Source organism: Schistocerca cancellata, chromosome 5 (assembly GCF_023864275.1).
Source record: "Schistocerca cancellata isolate TAMUIC-IGC-003103 chromosome 5, iqSchCanc2.1, whole genome shotgun sequence".
NCBI classification, from domain to species: domain Eukaryota; kingdom Metazoa; phylum Arthropoda; class Insecta; order Orthoptera; family Acrididae; genus Schistocerca; species Schistocerca cancellata.
Window position 1 is genome coordinate 359652835 of NC_064630.1, and position 25679 is coordinate 359678513.

General features: G+C 45.0%; 1 non-coding gene across 1 annotated transcript; it reads left to right on the top strand.

The window, feature by feature from the left end:
• Positions 1–8274: 8274 nt before the first annotated feature.
• On the top strand, positions 8275–8349 carry Trnat-ugu (transfer RNA threonine (anticodon UGU)). The gene has a single exon. It is a non-coding gene; the product is annotated as a tRNA-Thr (tRNA).
• Positions 8350–25679: the final 17330 nt, after the last annotated feature.

Consider the following 25679-nt stretch of genomic DNA (forward strand, 5'->3'; position numbering starts at 1 on the left):
CCAGTGACGTAATTTCGAAACGTATTACATCTTATTTTTAAGAAGAGGATTGCGACCATTCAGAACCCGCTGAGTTAGACGTACACAACAACGTCACACATGGAAGTAAATTATCTAAGCAGGGGTCTTCATTTTACTTAAGGGCTTGAGGTGACAGCGTTCCGCACTAAAATTTGCAGTGAATTTAGTTCTCTTTCTCGTAATTTTCTTTCTCGTAATTTTAACTATGATAGCATGAGGTTTAAACTGCGAGACAAATTCATCGCAGGCGCTGTGGCCGTGCGGTTTTAGGCGCTTCAGTCCGGAACCGCGCTCCTGCTACGGACGCAGGTTCGAATCCTGCCTCCGGCATGGATGTGTGTGATGTCCTTAGGTTAGTTAGGTTTAAGTAGTTCTAAGTCTAGGAGACTGATGACCTCAGATGTAAAGTCCCATAGTGCTCAGAGCCATTTGAACAAATTCTTCTCAGGACCAAGTATCCCGGTTACCACTTGTAATGTTTCAGGGTGATATAAATATGGATGTCGTCTTTAATGTTTTACGTCTTCCAGAGTAGATTAAGGTTTTACCTGTTTTCATCAGCGTAACTTGTCTCTCGGCGTGTCCCAACTTTTTCCTTCCTACCCAGCAGGTAATTAGTATCTCTGCGTCACTATAATTTATCTGAGCATTTCTCGTAACTTTCTACTTCTGTTTTCGCACTTCCATCACCTATACTAATTTTGCCTTATTATTTCTCGCTCTTTCTTTGAACATTTATCTTCTTGTCCCGCCCTGATACCTTCTGTGCTGTTGCCACACGTTTCTATTAAATGTCATTATTCACATTCGACAAGAACATAATGAGGAAATTGCTTAACAGTACGTCAATAAGACTGACATTCCTTAAATAACATATATTCATTCTTATACTAATGTCACTACTTTATAGTAATAACCAGCGAAACCGGCAATGCTTCCCAGTTTCCAAATTCAGGGTGAGAATTATTCAACTATATAAAAAAAATCGTCGTAGATTATGAACGGTTGGCGTTAGGACGTTCAAACTGCGCGGCTGACCGCGGAGCATTATGGGAGTTAGTATGCGCATGCATGGTTTGGTTTAGCGATGAACGGACTTTCATTTGGATGGGTTCGTCAACAAGCAAAATTGGCGCATTTTGAGGACTGAGAAACCGCATTTCGCTATCGAGAAGTCTCTTCGCCATCAACGGGTCACTGTGGCGTGCAATGTCCAGTCACAGAATAATCGGTGCGATATTCCTTGATGGCACGGTGACTAAAGAATGGTATGTGAAGGCTTTGGAAGGTGATTTCATCCCCATTATCCAAAGTGACCCTGATTTCGACAAGATGTGGTTCATGAAAGATGGAGCTCGACGCCATGAAGCAGGAGAAAATGGTTCAAATGGCTCTGAGCACTATGGGACTCAACTGCTGTGGTCATAAGTCCCCTAGAACTCAGAACTACTTAAACCTAACTAACCTAAGGACATCACACACATCCATGCCCGAGGCGGGATTCGAACCTGCGACCGTAGCGGTCGTGCGGTTCCAGACTGTAGCGCCTTTAACCGCTCGGCCACTCCGGCCGGCATGAAGCAGGAGAGTGTTTGATGTTGTGAAGGAGTGTTTTGGGGACAGTATTCTGGCTCTAGGGTACACAGAGCCTACTGGCATGCGCCTCGATTGGCCGTCATAATTTCCGGATCTGAACACATACGACTCCTGTTTGTGGGGCTATATTAAAGACAAGGTGTACAGCAATAACCCCAAGGCCGCGCCGGGTAGCCGCGCGGTCTTGGGCGCCTTGTCACGGCCCGTGCGGCTCCCCCCATGAGAGGTTCGAGTCCTCCCTCGGGCATGGGTGTGTGTGTTGTCCACAGCGTAAGTTAGTTTAGGTTAGATAAAGTAGTGTGTAGGCTTAGTGCCCCGTGACCTCAGCAGTTTGGTCCCATAAAACCTTACCACAAATTTCCTAATAACCCCAAAAGCATTTCTGAGTAGAAAACAGCCATTCAGGAGGTCATCGACAGCATCGGTGTTCCGACACTTCAGCGGGTCTTGCAGAATTTCTCTATTCGTCTATGCCACATCATCGTCAATAATGGCAGGCATACCGAACATCACAACCTAAATCCGAATATCTATAGTGACGTTTACATGTCGAATAAAGTGTGTGCACGCCGTAGTTTGTAACTAATTTACGTTTTTTTTCACATAGTTCAATAAGTGTCACCCTGTACGTACAGGAATTGGATATACGTCCCAATCTCCTCCTCCCTCTTGTCTTTGTCCATCTCCTCCTCCTCCCTATCTCTCTGTCCATCACTTCCTCCTCCCCCCTTTCTCTCTCTCTCCATCTTCTCCTCCCCCCTCCCTGTCCATCTCCACCTTGCCCCCTCTATGTCCAGCTTTTCTCCCCATCTCTCTGTCCGTCACTTCCTCCTCCCTCCACCCCCCTCTCTCTCCCTCTCCCTCCCTCTGCCTCCCTCCCTCTCTCTCTCTCTCTCTCTCTCTCTCTCCATCTTCTCCTCCCCCCTCTCTGTCCATCTCCCCCTTGCCGCCCTCTATGTCCATCTTTTCTTTTCCCTCTCTCTGACCAAAAGCCTTGCAAACGAAACCTTGTTTGGGACTTGTAAGTCGCTTGAAGTGAGTGGGTGAATCTATTGGGAACACAGGTACAGTGTTTGAGAGACACCTCTCCAGTTGCCGTATCTGTGAGGATAGCAGCTTCAACGACAGTATATTCCATAGAATTAATCTGCAAGCGGAAAGGATTATTCAGATTACGTATTAGTATCCTAATCATACACCCATAAACTGTAAACACAGTTTTACTGTTTTCTATTAAAACCGACTACAAGTAAGAAAACAAAACAACACCTTGTTGTGTACACATTTTGTTTACAACTATCTACAGGGTGAACATTAAAAAACTGACAAACTGCAGGGGCTGATTCCTGACTGGAAATGGAGGAAAAAATGTCCTATGAACATGTCTCCCGAAATGCATCATTGCCACGGTTGATGACGCTGACGAATGACAGTTCCTCTGACCACGTGTCGTTTGTTCCTTGTGTGTTGCAGGTAGTGTGATTGACGCAGCGTACTGTAAGCAACAGAATGGTCCGGTATTTACTGCCGGATCAAGCCGAGATGATGTTTGTGTACGTCCGTGAGGATGGAGGCAGTCGAGAGGTAGCACTGCTATACCAGAGCAAGTAGCCTCACAGACACCAACCATATCACACAACATTTCATGTTTAAGTAACTTAGATAATCGAACTGATTGGTTGGTTGATTGATTTGGATGGAGGGGACCAAACAGCGAGGTCATCAGTCCCATCGGGTTGGGGAAGGATGGGAAAGGAAGTCGGCAGTGTCCTTTCAAAAGAACCACCCCAGCATTTGCCTGAAGCGATTTAGGGAAATCACGGAAAATCTAAATCAGGATGGCCAGACGTGGGTTTGAGTCGTTCTCCCGAGTGCGAGTCTAGCGTGCTAACCACTGCGCCACCTCGCTCGGTAAACAAGTTTACCGGGCTCGAACCATTGATCCAGCGTTTACCAGTTTCGAGCGCTACTGATTTTTTGTATCATCATCTTCAATTATTTTGATTTTGACGGAAATGTTAGTAGAACATGCACCTCTGTTTAAAAATTTACCTCAGCTTGGAATTGAACCGTGGGCGCCTACATGGCATGCAAACATTCTACCACAGAACCGGGAGGCCCGTCGAAAAACTGTCCTAGCTTTACTTAACTAAGCATGACCGGTCGAATTTTCATGAGAATTTTTAAGAGTTGCATCGAAGTGCTTTTGAAGATTTTTATTTTTGTTCTGAACTTCACGAACCATAAACACAAAAAATTACAAAAATTTGATTGCCACATGCTCTCCTTTTTAGACACGCCTGCAAAAATATGTTTTTGAATATAAGAGACCCATTCACGCAAACAGTTCAACATACGTCAATAAAATGTTTATTGTATGTATATTACGCGTATTTACAGTTGCTGGCTTTATTAAGTTTTGTGCAAATCTATAAGTTTTGATATTATATTGTCAACAAAAAGCACAATGGAAACGAATAGATTGAAAAATAACTAAAATAACAGTTTTTTTAATTCAATCATTACGAAAAATGGCTCTGAGCACTATGGGACTTAACATCTATGGTCATCAGTCCCCTAGAACTTAAAACTACTTAAACCTAACTAACCTAAGGATATCACACAACACCCAGTCATAACGAGGCAGAGAAAATCCCTGACCCCGCCGGGAATCGAACCCGGGAACCCGAGCGCGGGAAGCGAGAACGCTACCGCACGACCACGAGCTGCGGACTCAATCATTACAGCAAAATTCGAGATAGTATAGGGTGGGGCAAATAAAAGTGGCCCAGAGAATAGAGTTCCAGGATACAAAGAAATAGAGCAGAGGAAAGGAAATACAGTACTAACTTGACTATACCAGACGGGGCAAGTGATCACCATTCGTCTCTTGGCGCTTTGGGCCCTGGTCAGCTAGCTGCTGAAGACGGATCGAAGCTGGACTGCTGGAATTGGTGCAGTCTCATTCGTAATGTATTGCTGCAGTTCCTGAACACTATGAGGATTGTTGCGATACACCTTAGAGTTGAGGGCTCCCACACAATGTAATCGCACATTGACGGTTTTGGTGACTTGGACGGCTAACTAGGTCCACGACCAGACTGATCTCTGCTGACAACTTTGTCAGTCGTGAATATTGTGTAAATGTGCTCCAAGGTTCGGCTGGCTGTATGGGCAGTTGCTCAATCCTGCTGCAAGTAACTGTAGGTCTTTACCTCCTCCGATATTGCTGTCACAGTGGTCCAATCGTATCCAATCGTCTGAGCCGTTTTTATTTACCCCGGTTACCTCTCCGTTCATAAGTTTCAAAAGTGTAGTTTTTATTATTTATGAATAAACTGTGCGTGAAGTTGGTAAGCGGACGTCCATTAATGGCGTAAGCCGAAAATGGGGAGGGAGTTGGCCGGTAAGATCCCACCGAATCTCATTTAAAGGGGTGAGGGGATAATGAAAATCTCACATCAACATTTCAATACAGAGAATATAAATTATTATAATCAATAACATTTTCTGTATAAAATCAGACCTGAGCATAGACAAGACAAAAGAGCGCAACAGTCTTTTATGGCCTGTCTGAATTGAACTGAATGCTTTCCATGGGTGCATTCCAGGGATTCCTCGGTCTGAAACAAGTGCCACACAACCGTCAGATTTTATTCGGGGAGTTCCCTGGCATGCCGGTCGAAATCAGTGCATGGCAGTCAGGGAGTCAGTCGTGATATTCTACAATGCATACAAAATATTACTACTTTGAACATGAATTTGTATTACAACGTTTGCAATGCGTATGTTCAGCGGCATGCCGGCAAGGCGAAACAAACGCGTCAGTTAGAGGTTAACCGTTTGTGGATGAATGCTAAGCTGACGTTTACCGCTCTTAGCGATCATGCAAATCGAGAGATTGAAAAGCTGCTTTATCGTGCGGTTCAAAGGAAGTTACAAGCAATGCTGTCTTCCGCCTGCAAAGAAAGTAAATGTTCAGTGCCACTTAAAGTACGTAATATGTCAATAAAAGATCAATTTTTTAGGTATTCATTAAAACGAATAATATTATTTTCGTTGACCCTCTTTGTCTATCTTTGTCTGTCCTAATATTACTCAGGTTTAGCATGTTAAAAATAAATTGTTTTTAATCGAGTGTTAAAAACACTTTTTAATACAGATTTTAAATGAAACGTATTTTTATAAAGTGTTTTAATCAATTATTAAAACAAAAAAAATTTGCTTATTTTTACCCGTCTATAGGGTTTTAATTTGGAAATTTGTGATAAGGACTACGGGACCAAACTGCTGAGGTCATCGGTCCCTAGGCTTACGCACTGCTTAATCTAACTTACGCTAAGGCAACACACACATCCATGCCCGAGGGAGGAATCGAACATCAGACGGGGAGAGCCGCGCGAACCGTGACAAGACGGCTACCCCGCGCGGCTATTGGGTAAACAAAACAATGGTTCAAATGGCCCTGACCACTATGGGACTTAACATCTGTGGTCATCAGTCCCCTAGAACTTAGAACTACTTAAACCTAATTAACCTAAGGACATCACACACATCCATGCCCGAGGCAGGATTCGAACCTGCGACCGTAGCAGTCGCGCGGTTCCGGACTGCGCGCCTAGAACCGCTAGACCAGCGCGGCCGGCTATTGGGTAAACCTCACCTGAGGGGCAGAGGGGCGATGCACTATTCTCTCCAAATCTCACCAGGGGGGAGAGAGGGGTCTTAATTTTAAAAAATAAACCTAACGTAATTAATGAACGTCCATGAGATTAACATAGATCAGATGCCTCTACATCCTCTCTTCAACATTCTGAAGTCGTGCAGTTTCCATACTGTTATCTGCTGAACGCATATCGTGTTTACAAATGTTTCTGAACGGGCGAGCGAAGCGAAATTTCGCCAAGAGCTCAGCGTTCGTGACGAGCTGGGAAACTGCCAAACACCACAGCCCAGTTGCCAGCGCCTGTCTCTTGCGAGCCAAGAGCTTCAGGCTGAATCACGCCACGCGCGCCTGTCAGCGGCGAGAACAAAGGCGCACCGAGGCCGAGCGTGCTGGTGGGATTTGCCCGCTCGGTGTCTGGCGGGATTTATAATAGTTGTGCAGCAAGTGGAAATTTCCTCGCACATAGATTCCTCGTGCTGCACTCAATTTCGTGGCGCCAACTGAGAAGCTACTAATTTATTTATCGTATGGCGACAACAGTAAATATTGAGTAATACTTACAGTTTACAGTTATACATTTAAGGATTTGGACACAAAGCTAATATGCTCAAATTCTGAAAGTTAGTAATTGAATAATACTAACAGGAGGCCATTTAAACTATGAAAATTACATTTAATCAGAGTTCAACATCTGTTGAACGAGGGCAGTTGATAGAGGGAGCAGCATTAATGAAATCACTAAATGGTCCTGGATACTTTGTACGAGGGTAGTCCCTGACAGTATGCGAACGGTTTGTTCTTCGGCCTCGTAATCACAGGCTGGAAAGTCTCGGAGACACCAGCTGTGCATCAAAGCGTTTGACCTGGCGTGACCGGTTCTCATCCTATTAATCGAGTCCACTCACTTGGTACACTGGATCTTGAACACCTTGATGTTTTATTGTTACAGCATTCCGTCTCCTGTGCCGTTCTTGTGTAGTGTCGAACTCCTTGTTGTTTTTTCGATTATGTCACAGTGGCTTGCGTGATACCAAGCGGTCTGGAGGACAGTCATTTAAGACTGTGTGAATTGGAAGGTCTTGTGGGTGGTCGGGGTGATGCGGCTTCCTCTATTCCCGATCGACTGCTTCTCGGCGTCGCAATTCAGTGGTGGAATGTTACGATGGTATGCAGCCAACGGATCGGAGTGGCTTTTAATGTCCCCGTAGTAATTCTCATCGATTCTTTCAGATGGATGCCTAGTATATATGACGGTAGTATCTGTTCCCGAAAGAACAGTTACCGTGGATGACCATGCAGCTTTGCTAGAAATGAAATGATAATTAAATGGACACCCTAGCTGCAAACAGGCGTTGATGAACTTCATTGGGGACATGTTGAAAATGTGTACCCCGACCGGGACTCGAACCTGGGATCTCCTGCTTACATGGCAGACGCTCTATCCATCTGAGCCACCGCGGGCACAGAGGATAGTGCGTCTGCAGGGACTTATCCCTTGCACGCTCCCCGTGAGATCCACATTCCCAACATGTCCACACTACTACATTCGTAGTGCGCCTAATAGATGTTTGCCCATCATACTCATTACTCGTGGCAGATTAATCTACCAAGTCCCGTACGAGTTCGGGCATAGCGTGTGCGTTCGCACAAGAAGGTCAATGGCCGGGAAGCCATATTTTTTAACTATATATGACGGTAGTATCTGTCCCCGAAAGAACAGTTACCGTGGATGACCGTGCAGCTTTGCTAGAAATGAAATGATAATTAAATGGACACCCTAGCTGCAAACAGGCGTTGATGAACTTCATTGGGGACATGTTGAAAATGTGTACCCCGACGGGACTTGGTAGATTAATCTGCCACGAGTAATGAGTATGATGGGCAAACATCTATTAGGCGCACTACGAATGTAGTGGTGTGGACATGTTGGGAATGTGAATCTCACGAGGAGCGTGCAAGGGATAAGTCCCTGCAGACGCACTATCCTCTGTGCCCGCGGTGGCTCAGATGGATAGAGCGTCTGCCATGTAAGCAGGAGATCCCAGGTTCGAGTCCCGGTCGGGGCACACATTCTCAACATGTCCCCAATGAAGTTCATCACCGCCTGTTTGCAGCTAGGGTGTCCATTTAATTATCATTTCATGATGCCTAGTATCCTTGCATGAGCACTGAGTTACCACACTGGGGCACAGTATTCAGCCACTGAGTATACTGGTGTCAGAAATGCAGTCCGTAGAGCGGAAGCTTCAGCATCCCAGAATGTGCCAGCCAGTTTCTTTATAATGTTATTTCTAGCCATACTAGATCAGAGATTTCTCATGGCTGTTCAAGACAGCAGCACAAGGAGCTATTTGACTGTGGCTCCAGGTCACGAAAACTGACAACGGCCGGGAGGCAGGCTCCAGCTCTCCCCTGACGTACGAGTACTACTGCAGAGCGGCAAGATGAGTGATTATCTTTCTCTGCATTTTCCTGAAGTATATTTATTAAATTTCATGCGTGTTTTTTCTGTTCAAGAGGTTTAATCTCGCGTTTTTCTAAGTGTTTATTCATTCAGACTGTAGCGCAGTAGTTGCTAACTGAACAGCCAGCTACGTAGCTCATAACGCATCAGCCTCTATTGGAGACACATCAGGAGTGCAGCAAGTTGCATATCTAGAACTGTCTGCTTTTATAGTTCAAGTCTTCAGTTAGTCTCGCTAGGATGGCTAGCATGTGTGCATGCTGTGTGCGGACGCAGGAGGAGCTGGCCACTGTTCGCGAACAGCTGAATGTGCTTTTGGTTACGGTCAGTCACCTACAGGCTGCTGCCTCGGCGTGTAGCGGTGGCGGAGAATCTGGCGCGTCGCAGGGGACATTCTGCCCACGGGTTCTGCTTCCGAGGCACCTCCTAGTGCACCCGACGCGGTGGATCCGCTCTCACAGCACCGTGAGTGGCGGGTGGTATCGCGTTCGCGTCGCTCGAGACGACCTCGCCCATTCACCCCGTGAGTTCACTGGTGGCCGCTACTTCGGCAGCGTCCGAGCAGGCACACGGGGGGAGTGTTTTACTAGTTACTGGGGTCGCCAATGATTGGCGCATTAGGGAGCCACTTGGGCAGATAACTTTCAGGGCTGGGGAGAAAGCCAATGTGGTCTCGGTATGTCTGCTGGAGGGCCTCATCCGAGATGTAGAGGCGGCCTTGCCTGTGGCTATCGATCGTGCAGGCTGCATGTTGTGGCTCACGTCGGCAACAATGACGCCTGTCGAATGGGTTTTGAGGCGATCCTCGGTTCGTACTGGCTCGGTTCGGACTGGCGGATGTGGTGAAGACTGCTGGTCCCGTGCGCGGCGTGCAAGTAGAGCTCAAAGGCTTCGTCGACACTGTGACTGTCTTGGCTACAAATTTCTAGACGTGAGTTATCGTGTGGGGATTTGTAGGACTCCCCTTGATAGGTCAGGGGTGCACTACACAAAGGAAGCAGTTACTCGGGTATCAGAGTACTTGTGGAGTGAAGATGAGGGTTTTTAAAGCTAGGCAGTAGTTTGAGGTGCTTTGATGAACAATCGCCAGTCGATATGCAGCAAGGAAAGTCAAACAGCGTTGAGAATAAAGATACTTCGACTGTCAGAATTTTGTAAGTAAACTGTCGAAGTATTCTTAGTAAAGTTCTGGAATTTACTGCCGTACAGGACAGTTCTCGCACTGAAATTATGCTTGGGACCGAGAGGTGACTGAAACCCAAAGTGGAAAGCTCTGAGATATTTAGCGAGTCGTGGAACGTATATCGGCAAAACAGATTAGAGACCATAGGAGGGGGAGTGTTCATTGCAGCTGGCAACAGTATTGTCTCTAGTGAGATCTAAGTTGAATGTGACAGTGAGGTCAACTGGTCGCGTATAGCAGGTATAGGTGAATGCTATTTTGTCTAAAACTGACATGGTGAGACCGTGGCTGTGTACAATTAATGCAGGTTAATTCTTACAAAGAAGAAAACAGCAACCAGCCACTATTAATACTGCTATCTATTTAGGTAAAGTTCATCATCAGGCGACTATTCACATGATTTTCAAGATACAATTTACAGTATCGTCCGTTTTCAATTTTTATTATTCCACTGTGGAGAAGTATTTTTGGTGTGTTGTTGCCCTACGGTAGAAAAACACTGTTAGAAGCGCCCTATGTGAAAATAACTAACCTCCAAACGATGAAATACAGCGTAAATAAATGTGTGAGGTTAAGTGGATATGGTACTTACGTCGAAAATTCCGCGCGATTTTGTTGCGAAGTTGCAGGATTGTATTTTGCGCATATTCCTAAATATATCCAGCACTTACGTAACTTGTACATCACCATATTGTGCAAAGCACCACACACACACACACACACACACACACACACACACACACACACACCACACATCACAGAGATTGCAGATTTACAAACACAACAGTGTCAGAGACTTTCCCTCTCAGAGACATCACAATATACAGGTTGCTTTGATTTCACAGAATGACTGTTTTTAAAGAATAACATAACTTTTCCATCACCTCGGTTCCGAGAGTTCCGGAACCTGTACAGAAAACTGGAATAGAGATCAACATATACGTCATTTCCGCCCTTTTTATTGTTCATGAAAATCATGTGAACATCCGTCTGATGATGAACTTGCCAGTTCGAAACCGGTAACGGCGCTATTTACCTAAATAAATAGCAGTATTAATAGTGGCTGGTTGCTGTTTTCTTCTTTGTAAGAATTAACCTACATTAGGTATAGGTGAAACCAAATTAATTGTTGGATGTTTTGACCGGTCACCAGATTCTGCTGTGACAGTTCCAGAGACATTCAAAGAAATTCTATAGTCAATAGCAGGTAAATACCCAGATCATGTAATACTTGTTGTAGGTGACTTTAACCTGCCGAGTATAGACTGGGATGTCTATGGATTCATTTCAGAAGGGTACACATCGAAAAAGTTTTGCATCACCTCGGTTCCGAGAGTTCCGGAACCTGTACAGAAAATTGGAATAGAGATCAACATAAACATCATTTCCGCCCTTTTTATTGTTCATGAAAACCACAAAGTGCATGTTGTACCGCCATACAGCGCGACCTTCAGAAGTGGTGGTCCAGATTGCTGTACACACCGGTACCTCTAATACCTAGTAGCACGTCCTCTTGCATTGATGCATGCCTGTATTCGTCGTGGTATACTATCTTCAAGTTCATCAAGGCAATGTTGGTCCAGGTTGTCCCACTCCTCAAAGGCGATTCGGCGTAGATCTCTTAGAGTGGTTGGTGGGTCAGGTCGTCCATAAACAGCCATTTACAATCTATCCCAGGCATGTTCGATAGCGTTCATGTCTGGAGAACATGCTGACCACTCTAGTCGAGCGATGTCGTTATCCTGAAGGAAGTCATTCACAAGATGTGCGCGATGGGGGCGCGAATTGTCGTCCATGAAGACGAATGGCTCTCCAATATGCTGAGGATATGGTTGCACTATTGGTCGGAGGATGGCATATATGTATCGTACAGCCGTTACGGCGCCTTCCATGACCACCAGCGGCGTACGTCCGCCCCACATAATGCCACCCCAAAACAGCAGGGAACCTCCACCTTGCATCACTCGCTCAACAGTGTGGCTAAGGCGTTCAGCCTGACCAGGTTGCTTCCTGAGCCAAGCGTGGCTCGTGTTCCCGCCATCATGTATTTTACACCCTGTTTTTATCGTACTTCCACCTCAATACGTTAATTTAAATTACTACTGTCACTGGGTTGCTGCTTTGCCTGATCGTGAGCGGCGCTTGTAGCGCGTGTCGATATATCCCCTCTCATAGTATCTTTGTTCGACTGCTATTACTTCCTGGTCGTTGTCTGTCGTAAAGAAGTTCGGGTCGCAAGTTCGGGTCTGCCAGTCAGTTGGAACATGTCTGGAGCACAGTCCGGACCTGCCAGTCAGGGAGTTGCAATGCGGCACTAGTGCAGTCAGGTTGGAGCAGTGAGGTCTGCATCGACATGGCTGGCCCGACCATTGCCTCCACGCATCACTTGAGCCGGACCACGGTATTGGTGGATCGTCGGTCGGTCGTCCCACCAGACGACACGTTTTGGCTCGCCAATCGTTCATGAGTTGGCTGTGTGTGTGTGTGTGTGTGTGTGTGTGCATCGACTCCCGATTTGTTTTCGTACGTGTTTAGTTACTGTTGGGTATCGTTCAGGTCTTCGTGCAAGTGTTTGTCAGGTTTTGTGTGTTGTTTATGTGGTTTTGATTGGCATGTTATTTTAAATGTTGTCGGCGTATTGGCCCTGAGAGGTCAGTCGTCTCATTGGGCGACGTTTAACTGGTTCTCTGAGTCCTTCCGGGCCCCTTCAATTACCATCTTGTGGAACTTGGGTGGTCCTTTCCTGGTGTAGGGATGTCGCTTAGACAGTGGGCATGTTTACTCTACATGGTTGGGTCCGAGCCAGTATTTTCTCTGTCGTGTGTCTGGAAGTGAGTGGGAGAAGCATCAGCAGTACAGTCCCGGCGGAGCAGCAGTCGCGGACGGACCAGCGGGAGTCAGTCGGTTGCTGCGCACCAGGGAAGTTATCTCCGCGCGGTGCAGTCAGCTGGGTCCACTGGCGGTCCCTGAGCAGTGTAGGAGCGTGTGTGGAGCTGTCCAATCGCTACGAGCTTAGTGGTTCACCGACCCAGGACGTCAAAATTGAGTAGTGGTTTCAAGTACCCAAGCCATGTCCATTTATGTTGTGTGGTTCGTTTCGGTGGTTCGCTGTTGGGGAGGTTTTCCTGTGAGCAACACCGAGTGTTTGTATTGCTGAAATTTAGACGCCATGCAGTGGAATTAACTACATTGGTTGATTACAATTCAAGTGCACCAGTGGAATTTTCTGCCTTATGGCCGTTAGTATTCCGGTTACCTGCCCTGGCCACTAACGTAATTTCAGGCAGTATCCTTTCCTCACCTGTTGCTGTCCAACACGGTGTGTAGTTTTGACACCTTAATTTGATTGACATGTTATTTTAAATGTTGTCGGTGTATTGGCTCTGAGACGTCAGTCGTCTCATTGGGCGACGTGTAACTGGTTCTCTGAGTGCTTTTGGGCCCCTTCAATTACCATCTTGTGGAGCTTGGGTCGGTCCTTTCCTGGTGTAGGGATGACGCTTAGCCAGTGGGCATGTTTACTCTGCATGGTTGGTTCAAAATGGTTCAAATGGCTCTGAGCACTAAGGGACTCAACTGCTGAGGTCTTTAGTCCCCTAGAACTTAGAACTAGTTAAACCTAACTAACCTAAGGACATGACACACATCCATGCCCGAGGCAGGATTCGAACCTGCGACCGTAGCGGTCACGCGGTTCCAGACTGCAGCGCCTAGAACCGCACGGCCACTGCGGCCGGCTGCATGGTTGGGTCCACGCCATATTTGATTCTGGATAATCACGCCCGTAACATTTTGTGTTTGGGCTCACCACCTGTTTCACCTAAGTGAACGAGGGCATACAGACCCCTTGGAGGCTTCTGTGTGCTGTTGTCTTTATTGTCTTTCTCACCGGTTTTTAATTGGTTGTTTATGATCTATCACAGCCAATGATAAAAAATTCTTGGTTTTACTGTGTTTTGTGGAAGTAAGTTTGATTTCTGGCAAGGTTTCACTGTGTTTTATGTAAGTAAGTTTGAATTTCGGCACGTGGATATTATGAACCAAGGACCTTGCCGTTGGTGGGGAGGTTTGCGTGCCTCAGAGCGGTACATATGGACGTACCGTAGGTGCAACCACAACGGAGGGGTATCTGTTGAGAGGCCAGACAAACGTGTGGTTTCTGAAGAGGGGCAGCAGCCTTTTCAGTAGTTGCAGGGGCAACAGTCTGGATGATTGACTGATCTGGCCTTGTAACAATAACCAAAACGGCCATGCTGTTCTGGTACTGCGAACGGCTGAAAGCAAGGGGAAACTACAGCCGTAATTTTTCCCGAGGGCATGCAGCTTTACTGTATGGTTAATGATGATGGCGTCCTCTTGTGTAAAATATTCCGGAGGTAAAATAGTCCCCCATTCGGATCTCCGGGCGGTGACTACTCAGGCGGACATCGTTATCAGTAGAAAGAAAACTGGCTTTCTACGGATCGGAGAGTGGAATGTCAGGTCCCTTAATCGGGCAGGTAGGTTAGAAAATTTAAAAAGGGAAATGGATAGGTTAAAGTTGGATGTAGTGGGAATTAGTGAAGTTCGGTGGCAGGAGGAACAAGACTTCTGGTCAAGTGAATACAGGGTTATAAATACAGAATCAAATAGGGGTAATGCAGGAGTAGGTATAATAATGAATAAAAAATACGAGTGTGGGTAAGCTACTACAAACAGCATAGTGGAAGCATTATTGCGGCCAAGATAGACACGAAGCCCACGCCTGCCACAGTAGTACAAGTTTATATGCCAACTAGCTCCGCAGATGACGAAGTGATTCATGAAATGTATGATGAGATAAAAGAAATTATTCAGATAGTGATGGGAGACGAAGATTTAATAGTCGTGGATGACTGGAATTCAATAGTAGGAAAAGGAAGAGAAAGAAACGTAGTAGGGGAATATGGAATGGAGGAAAGAAATGAAAGAGGAAGCCGCCTGGTAGAATTTTGCACAGAGCGTAACTTAATCATAGCTAACACTTGGTTCAAGAATCATAAAAGAAAGTTGTATACATGAAAGAGGCCTGGAGATACTCTAAGGTTTCAGATAGATTATATAATGGTAAGACAGAGATTTAGGAACCAGGTTTTAAATTGTAAGACATTTCCAGGGGTAGATGTGGACTCTGACCACAATCTATTGGTTATGAACTGTAGATTAAAACTGAAGAAACTGCAAAACTGTGAGAATTTAAGGAGATGGGATCTGGATAAACTGACAGAACCAGAAGTTGTAGACAGTTTCAGGGATAACATTAGGGAACGATTGACAAGAATGAGGGAAAGAAATATAGTAGAAGAAGAGTGGGTAGCTTTAAGGGATGAAATAGTGAAGGCAGCAGAGGATCAAGTAGGTAAAAAGACGAGAGCTAGTAGAAATCCTTGGGTAACAGAAGAAATATTGAATTTAATTGATGAAAGGAGAAAATATAAAAATGCTGTAAATGAAGCAGGCAAAAAGGAATAGAAACGTCTCAAAAATGAGATCGACAGGAAGTGCAAAATGGCTAAGCAGGGACGGCTAGAGGACAAATGTAAGGGTGTAGAGGCATATCCCACTAGGGGTAAGATATGTACTGCCTACAGGAAAATTAAAGAGACTTTTGGAGAAATATCAGGAGCTCAGATGGAAACCCAGTTCTAAGCACAGAAGAGAAAGCAGAAAAGTGGAAGGAGTATATAGAGGGTCTGTACAAGGTGATGTACTTGAGGACAATATTATGGAAATGGAAGAGGTTGTACATGAAGATGAAATGGGAGATATGATACTGCGTGAAGAGTTTGACAGAGCACTGAAAGACCTAAGCCAAAACAAGGCCCCGGGAGTAGACAACATTCCATTAGAACTACTGACAGCCTTGGGAGAGCCAGCCCTGACAAAAGTCTACCATCTGGTGAGCAAGATGTATGAGACTGGCAGAATACCCACAGATTTCAAGAAGAATATAATAATTCCAATCCCAAAGAGGGCAGGTGTTGACAGATGTGAAAATTACCGAACTATCAGTTTAATAAGCCACGGCTGAAAAATACTGACACGAATTCTTTACAGACGAATGGAAAAACTGGTAGAAGGCGACCTTGGGGAAGGCGACCTTGGAACACGTGAAGCAATACTGACGCTACGACTTACCTTAGAAAAGAGATTAAGGAAAGGCAAACCTACGTTTCTAGCATTTGTAGACTTAGAGAAAGCTTTTGACAATGTTGACTGGAATACTCTCTTTCAAATTCTGATGGTGGCAGGGGTAAAATACAGGGAGAGAAAGGCTATTTACAATTTGTACAGAAACCAGATGGCAGTTATAAGAGTCGAGGGACATGAAAGGGAAGCAGTGGTTGGGAAGGGAGTGAGACAGGGTTGTAGCCTATCCCCGATGTTATTCAATCTGTATATTGACTAAGCAGCAAAGGAAACAAAAGAAAAATTCGGATTAGAAATTAAAATCCATGGAGAAGAAATAAAAACTATGAGGTTCGCCGATGACATTGTAATTCTGTCAGAGGCAGCAAAGGACCTGGAAGAGCAGCTGAACGGAATGGACAGAGTCTTGAAAGGAGGGTATAAGATGGACATCAACAGAAGCAAAACGAGGATAATGGAATGGACCTCGCCATAAACGTTGGGAGTGAATTTGCGCATTATGTAGCCTATTGCGCACTGAGTCGTAACACGACGTCCTGTGGCTGCACGAAAAGCATTATTCAACATGGTGGCTTTGCTGTCGGGGTTTCTCCGAGCCATAATCCGTAGGTATCAGTAATACACTACAGTAGTAGCCCTTGGGAGGCCTGAGCTAGGCATGTCATCGACATTTCATGTCTCTCTGTATCTCCTCCACGTCCGAATAACATCGCTTTGGTTCACTCCGAGACGCCTGGACACTTCCCTTGTTGAGAGCCGTTCCTGGCACAAAGTAACAATGTGGGCGCGGTGGAACCTCGGTATTGACCGTCTAGGTATGGTTGATTTACAGACAACACGAGCCGTGTTCCTCCTTCCTGATGGAATGACTGGAACTGATCGGCTGTCGGACCCTCTGCATCCAATAGGCCCTGCTCATGTATGGTTGTTTGCACCTTTGGGCGGGTTTAGTGACATTTCTGAACTGTCAAAGGGACTGTGTCTGTGATAAATTAACCACAGTCAACGTCTATCTTCAGGAGTTCTGGGAATGGGGGTACTGCAAAACTTTTTTTGATGTGTTTGCTTTTGAACACGTTTTCTGAAAATTGTCCTGGGCAACTAGCTCGGCAGCCCACACGCAATGTACATATCTTAGACGTTGTAGCTACAAATAGGGCCGACCTTATCGACAATGTCAGTATAGAAACGGGTATTAGCGATCATGATGTCATCATAGCAACTATGATTACGGAAGTTAATAAATCATTTACGAAGGCTATGATAGACAGAGGAGATAAGCAGTTATTAGTACCCATATTTCACTTAGACAGTGAACTGGCATTAGTTAGTTCCAGTAAGATGGATGTAGAGGAATTACGGGCGAAGTTTAAACAGATTGTAAATTGTGGCCTGGAGAGTTACGTGCCTACTAAGAGGATAAAGGATGGAAAAGACCTACCATGGTTTAATAAGGAAATTCTGCTTATGCTAAGGAGGTAGAAGTTGTTGCACTCTTGGTTGAAAAGGGAGAGCATAAATGATGACAAGCGAAGGTTAGTAGAGTTCGTGCGTCTGTGAAAAGATCTAAGATCTATGTGCGAAGCATGCAACGACTACCATCGTCACACCTTAGCAGTAGATCTGGCAGAGAACCAGAGAAAATTTTTGTCTTGCATAAAATCGAAAAGCGGGTATAAGGCTCCATTCAGTCCTTTGTTGAATAGTCTGATGTGGCGGTTGAAGGTAGCAAAACGAAAGCCGAAGTCATTTGACCGTCGGGCACACTCCTGTATGGACGACGTAGTATTAAGCATATCTGGCGTAGAGAAACAACTCAAAGATTTGAAAGCAAATAAATCGCCTGGTCCGGATGGAACCCCAAATTGATTTTACAAAGAATAGTCTATGGCATTGGCCCCTTACCTAGCATGCATTTATCAAATGGTTCAAATGGCTCTGAGCACTATGGGACTTAACATCTGAGGTCATCAGTCCCCTAGAACTTAGAAGTACTTAAACCTAACTAACCTAAGGACACACATCCATGTCGAGGCAGGATTCGAACCTGCGACCGTAGCAGTCGCGCGGTTCCGGACTGAAGTGCCTAGAACCGCTCGGCCACCGCGGTCGGCTTGCATTTATCGTGAATCGCTCGCCCAACGCAAAATCACATGCGACTGGAAAAAAGCCCAGGTGATTCCAGTGTGTAAGAAGGGTAAAAACATGGACACGCAAAATTACAGACCAGTATCCTTAACTCCTGCTTGCTGTAGAATCCTTTAACATAGTCTCAGTTCGAATATAATAAACTTTCTTGAGACTGAGAAGTTTATGTCCACGAATCAGTATTGTTTTAGAAAGATCGCTCATGAGAAACTCAGCTTGTCCTTTTCTCACATGATATACTGCTAACTTTGGATGAATGGCAACAGGCGGAATCCATATTTTTCTATTTCCGGAAAGCATTAGACACGGCGCCCCACTGCAGCTGTTCACGAAGGTACAAGCATATGGGATAAGTTCACAGATATGTGGGTGATTCGAAGACTACTTAAATAATAGAACCCAGTATGTCGTCCTCGAGGGCGAGTGTTCATCAGAGACAAGGGTACCGTCAGGAGCGCCCGAGGGAAGTGTGATGGGATCGCTGTTGTTCTCTATATACATGAATGATTTGGTGGACAGGACGAGCAGCAATCTGCGTTTGTTTACTGATGGCGTGGTGTACAGAAAGTATCGAAGTTGAGTGACGGTAGGAAGATACGACTTAGACAAAATTTCTGGTTGTTGTGATGAATGGCAGCTACCCCTGAATGTCGAAAAACGTAAGTTAATGCGGATTGGTAGGAAAATCAAACCTTTGATGTTCGGATACAGTATTACTTGTGTCCTGCTTGACACAGTCAAGTCGTTCAAATATCTGGGCATAACGTGCAAAGCGATATGGGGTAGAACGAGCGTGTGAGAACCATGGTAGGGAAAGCGAATGGTCGACTTCGTTTTAGTGGGAGAATTTTAGGAAAGAGTGGTTCGTTCACATGTAAAGGAGACCGCATATGGGACGCTGGTGCGGCCTATTCTTGAGTACTGCTCGAGTGTTTAGGATCCGTACCAGGTCGTATTGAAGGAAGACATCGAACCAGTTCAGAGGCGGGCTGATAGATATGTTATCGGTAGGTTCAAACGACACCCAAGTGTTACGGAGGTGCTTCGGGAACTCAAATGGAAATCCTTGGACGGAATGCGACATTCTTTTCGAGAAACAGTACTGAGAAAATTTAGAGAACCGGCATTTGAAGCTGACTGCCCGACGATTCTACTGACGCCAACATATATAGCGCTAAAGGACCACGAAGATAAGATACGAGAAATTAGGGCACACAAAGAGGCACATGGACAGTCGTTTTTCCCTCATTCTATTTGCGAGTGGAACAGGAAAGGAAATGACTAATGGCACAGGGTACTCTCCGCCACGCACCATACGGTGGCTTGCAGGGAATCTGTTTGGATGTAGATGCAGAGCGGTGTGTTGACCCCACGCTCCTCCGTATGTGCATCCGATAACAGAAGTATTTCCGGAAATTAACGCAAGTGATAGAATTAATCACCGCAATCTCATTTTTACGTACACAAAGTAACAAAAAATGGCTCTGAGCACTATGGGACTCAACATTTTAGGTCATAAGTCCCCCAGAACTTAGAACTACTTAAACCTAACTAACCTAAGGACATCACACACACCCATGCCCGAGGCAGGATTCGAACCTGCGACCGTAGCAGTCCCGCGGTTCCGGACCGTAGCGCCAGAACCGCTAGACCACCGCGGCCGGCCACAAAGTAACATTGAAGTTGCTTGGCTGATATATACGGTTTTACTGATTTAGCTTTGTATATTAAAAACTAACGGAATTTGTTTCTTTCGATAGATTTCATTTATACTTGACGTCTTGACTAGAAAAAACGATTTTATCGACAAAGTGATTAGGTTTTTACCGATAGATATACGGAACGCTAAAAAGTGACGATATGCATAAGCCCTTTTTTAACTTTTGTTGGGATGGACGGTTGTATAGCTGGTAAGGAATAAATGTGGGCTTTAGAGTATGTGGTGTTCAAAACTTGCTAGCTACTAACGCATTTGAATTCGACGCCCCAAAGCATGGAATAATAGTGACTGGTGATTGTCACTACGGTGTTATGGAACCACTTGTGAATTAGACAGTAGTATTAGACTGTGTGGTAAATGTAGAAATAGATGAGAGCAAACATTGCAGTGTAGAGTAAATGAAAGACGGAAGCTAATGTAGATGTAAGACTGTGCATTTTGGGGGTGAGACGTTCAAAGCACTGCGAGATCCTCGCCGTGGGACGGCGAATGGTAGTAGCAGATCGGGCAGCTGCTGTCCAGGAGCGAGAGGCTTAATGTTAGTCTGTAATGCAACGTCAGTTGTGGCATTCTATAAATCAAAACCTTTCTTAAATTCCTAATACATAAATTGAAAATTTTAAACTCTTCCTCATTCTAATTAGTTTCCATTTTACAAGCATACCAGCTGCTCCCTGCGGTGTTATCGGCGGTTAAACAGTTATTTGTAGAGGAATGTTAATGCCGAAAGTCACTGTCCACATGTATGCGTCATCAAAAAAAGTTACGTCTTGGCGCTATTGAGACTGGAGTGAGCCGCTTGTGGTACAACAGACAGCAAGTCTTCGAAAAAGAAAAAAAAATTGATATGATGGGAGTAGCAGACAGAATACAATATGTGTCACTCACAACTCACTCAGTCCAGCAAAAATTTTTTTCCTGATCAAGTAGTGAAATACAAAATGTGCTAAGATAGGGAGTAAATAATTTCACGACACGCCTATCAAGAACAAGATAATAATTGTCGAGGTGTTTATGGAGAGCCAGAAGTCTACTGTAATACGTCTCTAAACAACGTCCTGTGATTTCTTGTTCTCAGCATATGTGGAGAGATTTTTGGCTCCCGATTTAGAGCTGTTCGTGCGAAAAACATGGTGTTCCCAGATGAATACCTGACACTTTTAACGTTTGTCCTTGACTTTTACTTATAGTGATCGAGAAGGTTGTTTCAAAGGGAACTGTAAGCGTTTAAACTGGAAAGGCAAGTTTGATGGGATGATGGAAATGCTCTATTGGCTCCACTGGTGATGATGCTGGCCTGCACGGTATGCCTTCTCAGCTCCGTGATGCGTAACCTGGTGCCATTCCACAGTCATGGCGCATCTTGCTTAGCATCAGTATTACAAGCACATCCACCTTTAGATCCAACTTGTGGGACGGCATCTTCGACAGTCCTAATGGGTTTAGAAGCTGTACAGGGTACGTAGTAGCGTCCTATTTTGTCATCACTGAATCGACTGACGGTAGCTGTTCACCTCACAAGGTACTTGATCATTAATTTTGTTACTGATGTTTCCCACCGATTCATTCCTGGGCGCCAGTGTCTTTACGCTCAACTTAATGCATTCATTTGATACTTAACTTTCACGGATGACTATTTAGTCAGTTACCCATACCACGAAAACAGTAGTCGCGCTGATCATCCCAAGGCAGCAGAGATTTTTTTCGGAATAAAAGATAGCCTGTAGCTTCAATTAAAATATAGACTTTAACCATTACGAAGTTCGTCCTAATAGTACCAGCCGCTTTAGATTAATGGAGTAACAAACGTACTAACTCGACGAAGAAAGAAAATAAGTAAAAATACGAGGGTTGAATGAAAAGTAATGCTTCCACCTTCGTTTATTGGGTTTGGATGGGAATATTTTAATAAATCAAACGCAGAAATAATCCTTTGAATGTGATGTTTAATTTCCAACATTCACTTTTCCACGTTATCACCAGCCAATTGGATATACAGTATTTCTGACAATGATGAACAAGTTTTCTGAAGCCGTCATGATGGAAGTCGACACTCTGTTTCCGCAACCACAGTCTCACAGTTCCCTCACTGTCTTCATCAGAAGCATAATGATGTCCCATGATTTAACGGAGAAAGGCATCACCTTCGTTCTCGTAACGCGAGAGGAATTTCTGGCAAATTTCAAGTCTGTGCGCTGTCATTTCAGGAGTCAACGTCCGGGGTACCCATCGTGCACAGATCTTCCGATGGCCAAGAAAAGCAATAATGTGATCCACACGTTCTTGTGAAATGCCGGTTGTGCTTGCAATTTCTCTCTGGGTGATACGACGATCGTTCTGAATCAATCTGTCAACATTTAGCTTGCGAAACTCGGTGGTTGCTGTCACAGGGCGTCCAACTCTTTGTTTGTCACGCAGGTCAGATGTTCCCACCTCAACATCTTTAAACTTAATCGCTCAACGACGCACAGTACTCACCTCAACACAATGGCCATAAACTGCTTTCGTTCTCTGATGAATCTCCTTTGAGGTGACACCTTCTGCTGTCAAGAATTCAATGACTGCACGTTGCTTAAATCGCATTGACCGACCGTCTGCGCAGTGTTCCATACCTTACACTGTAACAACACAACCCTTCAATGCTAAGGTTTCCCGCCAATTGGAGCTGTAGAGAAGAGACTACGGAACAAGCCAGTACCTGCCGCATACCAATGCTGACAACTGTTGAAGAGTTATGAAGGTGGAGGCATTATTTTTCAGTCAACCCTCGTATTTGTGCGTGTAATAACGTTATCTGCCATCACATGTGTGCCTGTAACAGCGAATACGCTCGCATATCAATTAAATCCAGCCTCACTGAAACTCTCTCTGTTCTATATGCAAAGGCACGACTTTTCTCTGTCGTACAGTATTTAAATGACACTGCCGTTGTGAGTCTTCAATCGACTCAGAAGCTATAAGATACGGCTGACGCTCAGCGGTTAAAATGCAACGGGTTTGTATGGAAGTACGGATTAAAAGCTTTGACGACTGTATAAGCATTGTCTTGATTACGTTGAATCCTATTATGTAGAACATATTAAACAATAAAAGCATTTTCATAAATACGATGCAGTTCAAATGTCAAAGAGTAAATAGTTTTTTCTAACAGTTGTTCCACATTTCGCTTTATATTCTCCAAATCAATAAATATCTTGTGCTACACACTTTTAAGAGTCGAATGTGTGTTAAGTCAGGTCATAAGCTAATTCCATTCCAAAATTCCTTGAAAAACGGTCCAGCCCTTTCAGCGTGAAGGAGTGACAAACATACTCACACACAATCTTTTGCATTTATAATACACATTGAAGAGCCGAAGAAACTGGTACACCTGTACAATATCGTGGAGGGCCCCCGCGACCACGAAGAAGAACAGCAGCAAGACGTGGCATGGACTCCACTAATGTCTGAAGTAGTGCTGGAGGGAATTGACACCATGAATCCTACAGGGCTGCCTATAAATCCATAAGCGTACGAGGGGATGGAGATTTCTGAACAGCACGTTGCAAGTCATCATAGATATGCTCAATAATATTCATCTCTAGGGAGTTTGGTGGCCAGCGGAAGTATTTAAACTCAGACGAGTGTTCCTGGAGGCTCTCTGTAGCAATTCTGGACGTGTGGGGTGTCGCATTGTCCTGCTGGAATTGTCCAAGTCCGTCGGAATGCACAATGGGCATGAATGGATGCAGGTGATCAGACAGGATGCTTACGTACGTGTCACCTGTCAGAGTCGTATCTAGACGTATCAGGGGTTCCGTATCACTACAACTGCACACGCCCCACACCATTACAGGGCCTCCACCAGCTTGAACAGTCACCTGCTGTAATGCAGGGTCCATGGATTCATGAGGTTGCCTCCACACCCGTACACATCCCTCCGCTCGATACTATTTGACGCGAGACTCGTCCGAATAGGCAACATGTTTACAGCCATCAACAGACCAATGTCAGTGTTGACGGGTCCAGGCGAGGCGTAAAGCTCTAAGTCGTACAGTCATCAAGGGTATACGAGTGAGCCTTCGGCTTCGAAAGCCCATATCGATGATATTTCGTCGAATGGTTTGCACGCTGACACTTGATGATGGCCCAGCACTGAAATCTGCAGAAATCTGCCGAAGGGTTGCACTTCCGTCACACTGAACGATTCTCTTCAGTCGTCTTTGATCCTGTTCTTCCAGGATCATTTTCCGGCCGCAGCGATGTCGGAGATTTGATTTTTTGGCGGATTTCTGATATTCACAGTACACTCTTGAAATGGTCGTACGGGAAAATCCCCACTTCATCGCTGCCTCGGAGATGCTGTGTCCCCTCTTTCGTGTGGCGAGTATAACACCGCGTTCAGACTAACTTAAATCTTGATAACCTGCCACTGTAGCAGCAGTGACCTATCTAACTGTGCTGGACACTTGTCTTTTATAGGCTTTGCCGACCGCAGCTCCGTATTCTACCTATACGCATATCTCTGAACACGAATACGCATGCCTTTGACGCTTTAGGGTGCGTGGAACCTCGGACAGGCCGGTCGCTGTGACCGAGCGGTTCTAGGCACTTCAGTCCGGAGGCGCGCTGCTGCTACGGTCGCAGGTTCGAATCATGCCTCGGGCAATGGATGTTTGTGATGTCCTTAGGTTAGTTATGTTTAAGTAGTTCTAAGTCTAGGGGACTGATGACCTCAGATGTTAACTCCCATAGTGCTTAGAGCCATTTGAACCATTTTGAACCTGGGACACAGTCTAACATGTAGACTGTGGCATGGGATAAAGATGCGCCCCTATTGGAACTCTGTTAAGAAATCAATAAATAAAATAATCTTCATTTTATGTAAATGTACGCTGAGACATCTGAAATTAAGTTACGCAAACCGTCCCATCCTGAGACTATTGAGCAACAAGAACGTCTCATTTTCAGAAGTGAATACATATTCTAGCTTTCCTGCAGACAAATTTCTGCTGCGGTAGAGATAATAGGTGCATCCATTAGCATGTGAGTGAAACGGCGCGCAACTGGAAACGTCCTTCAACGTTGAAGTACGGCAGTCAGTACGATTGTTGTGTGCAAAAGGTCTAAACTGCACACAGATTCACCGTTAAATTCTGACCCAAGGCAATGTCGCGTCCAGCCGCAGTGAGACGGAGGTAACAATTTGACCAAGGCTGCAGAGACGTTAGTGGTGCTGGAGTGGGGCTGATCGGAAAGTCCAGATCTTGCACCTCGAGATTTCCTTCTTATCGGCAAGTTGAAAGAACATCTGGCGGTAGGGGGGTCGGTGGAGGACGTTCACACAGAGCAATTCTCGAATGGCTCGTGGCTCCGTGACCGAGGAGGCGATTTCTATCGTCAGTGAAATGAGCGATTGGTAGAATATTCCAGCCGTTGTTTAGAGGCACTTAATGTTGAAAAATATTTTTATGTATCTGTGTCACTTTGAAGTGCTGTGCAAAATTCAATAACAGTTACTTGGCCTGCCGTTACAAAGTGTAACTTCCTTACTGAAGTCCCCTCCTACAATTTAACAATGCGAAAAAATGACCTGTCTTAGCCACTAGGTGGTAGGTCAAATGTAAATGGCAACAGATAAAATACGTAAATAACTGACATCCCGTATCAGTAGTAACATTATCGAACACATGTAACGAAAATTGATGAAAATAACAATACTGACACTATATTT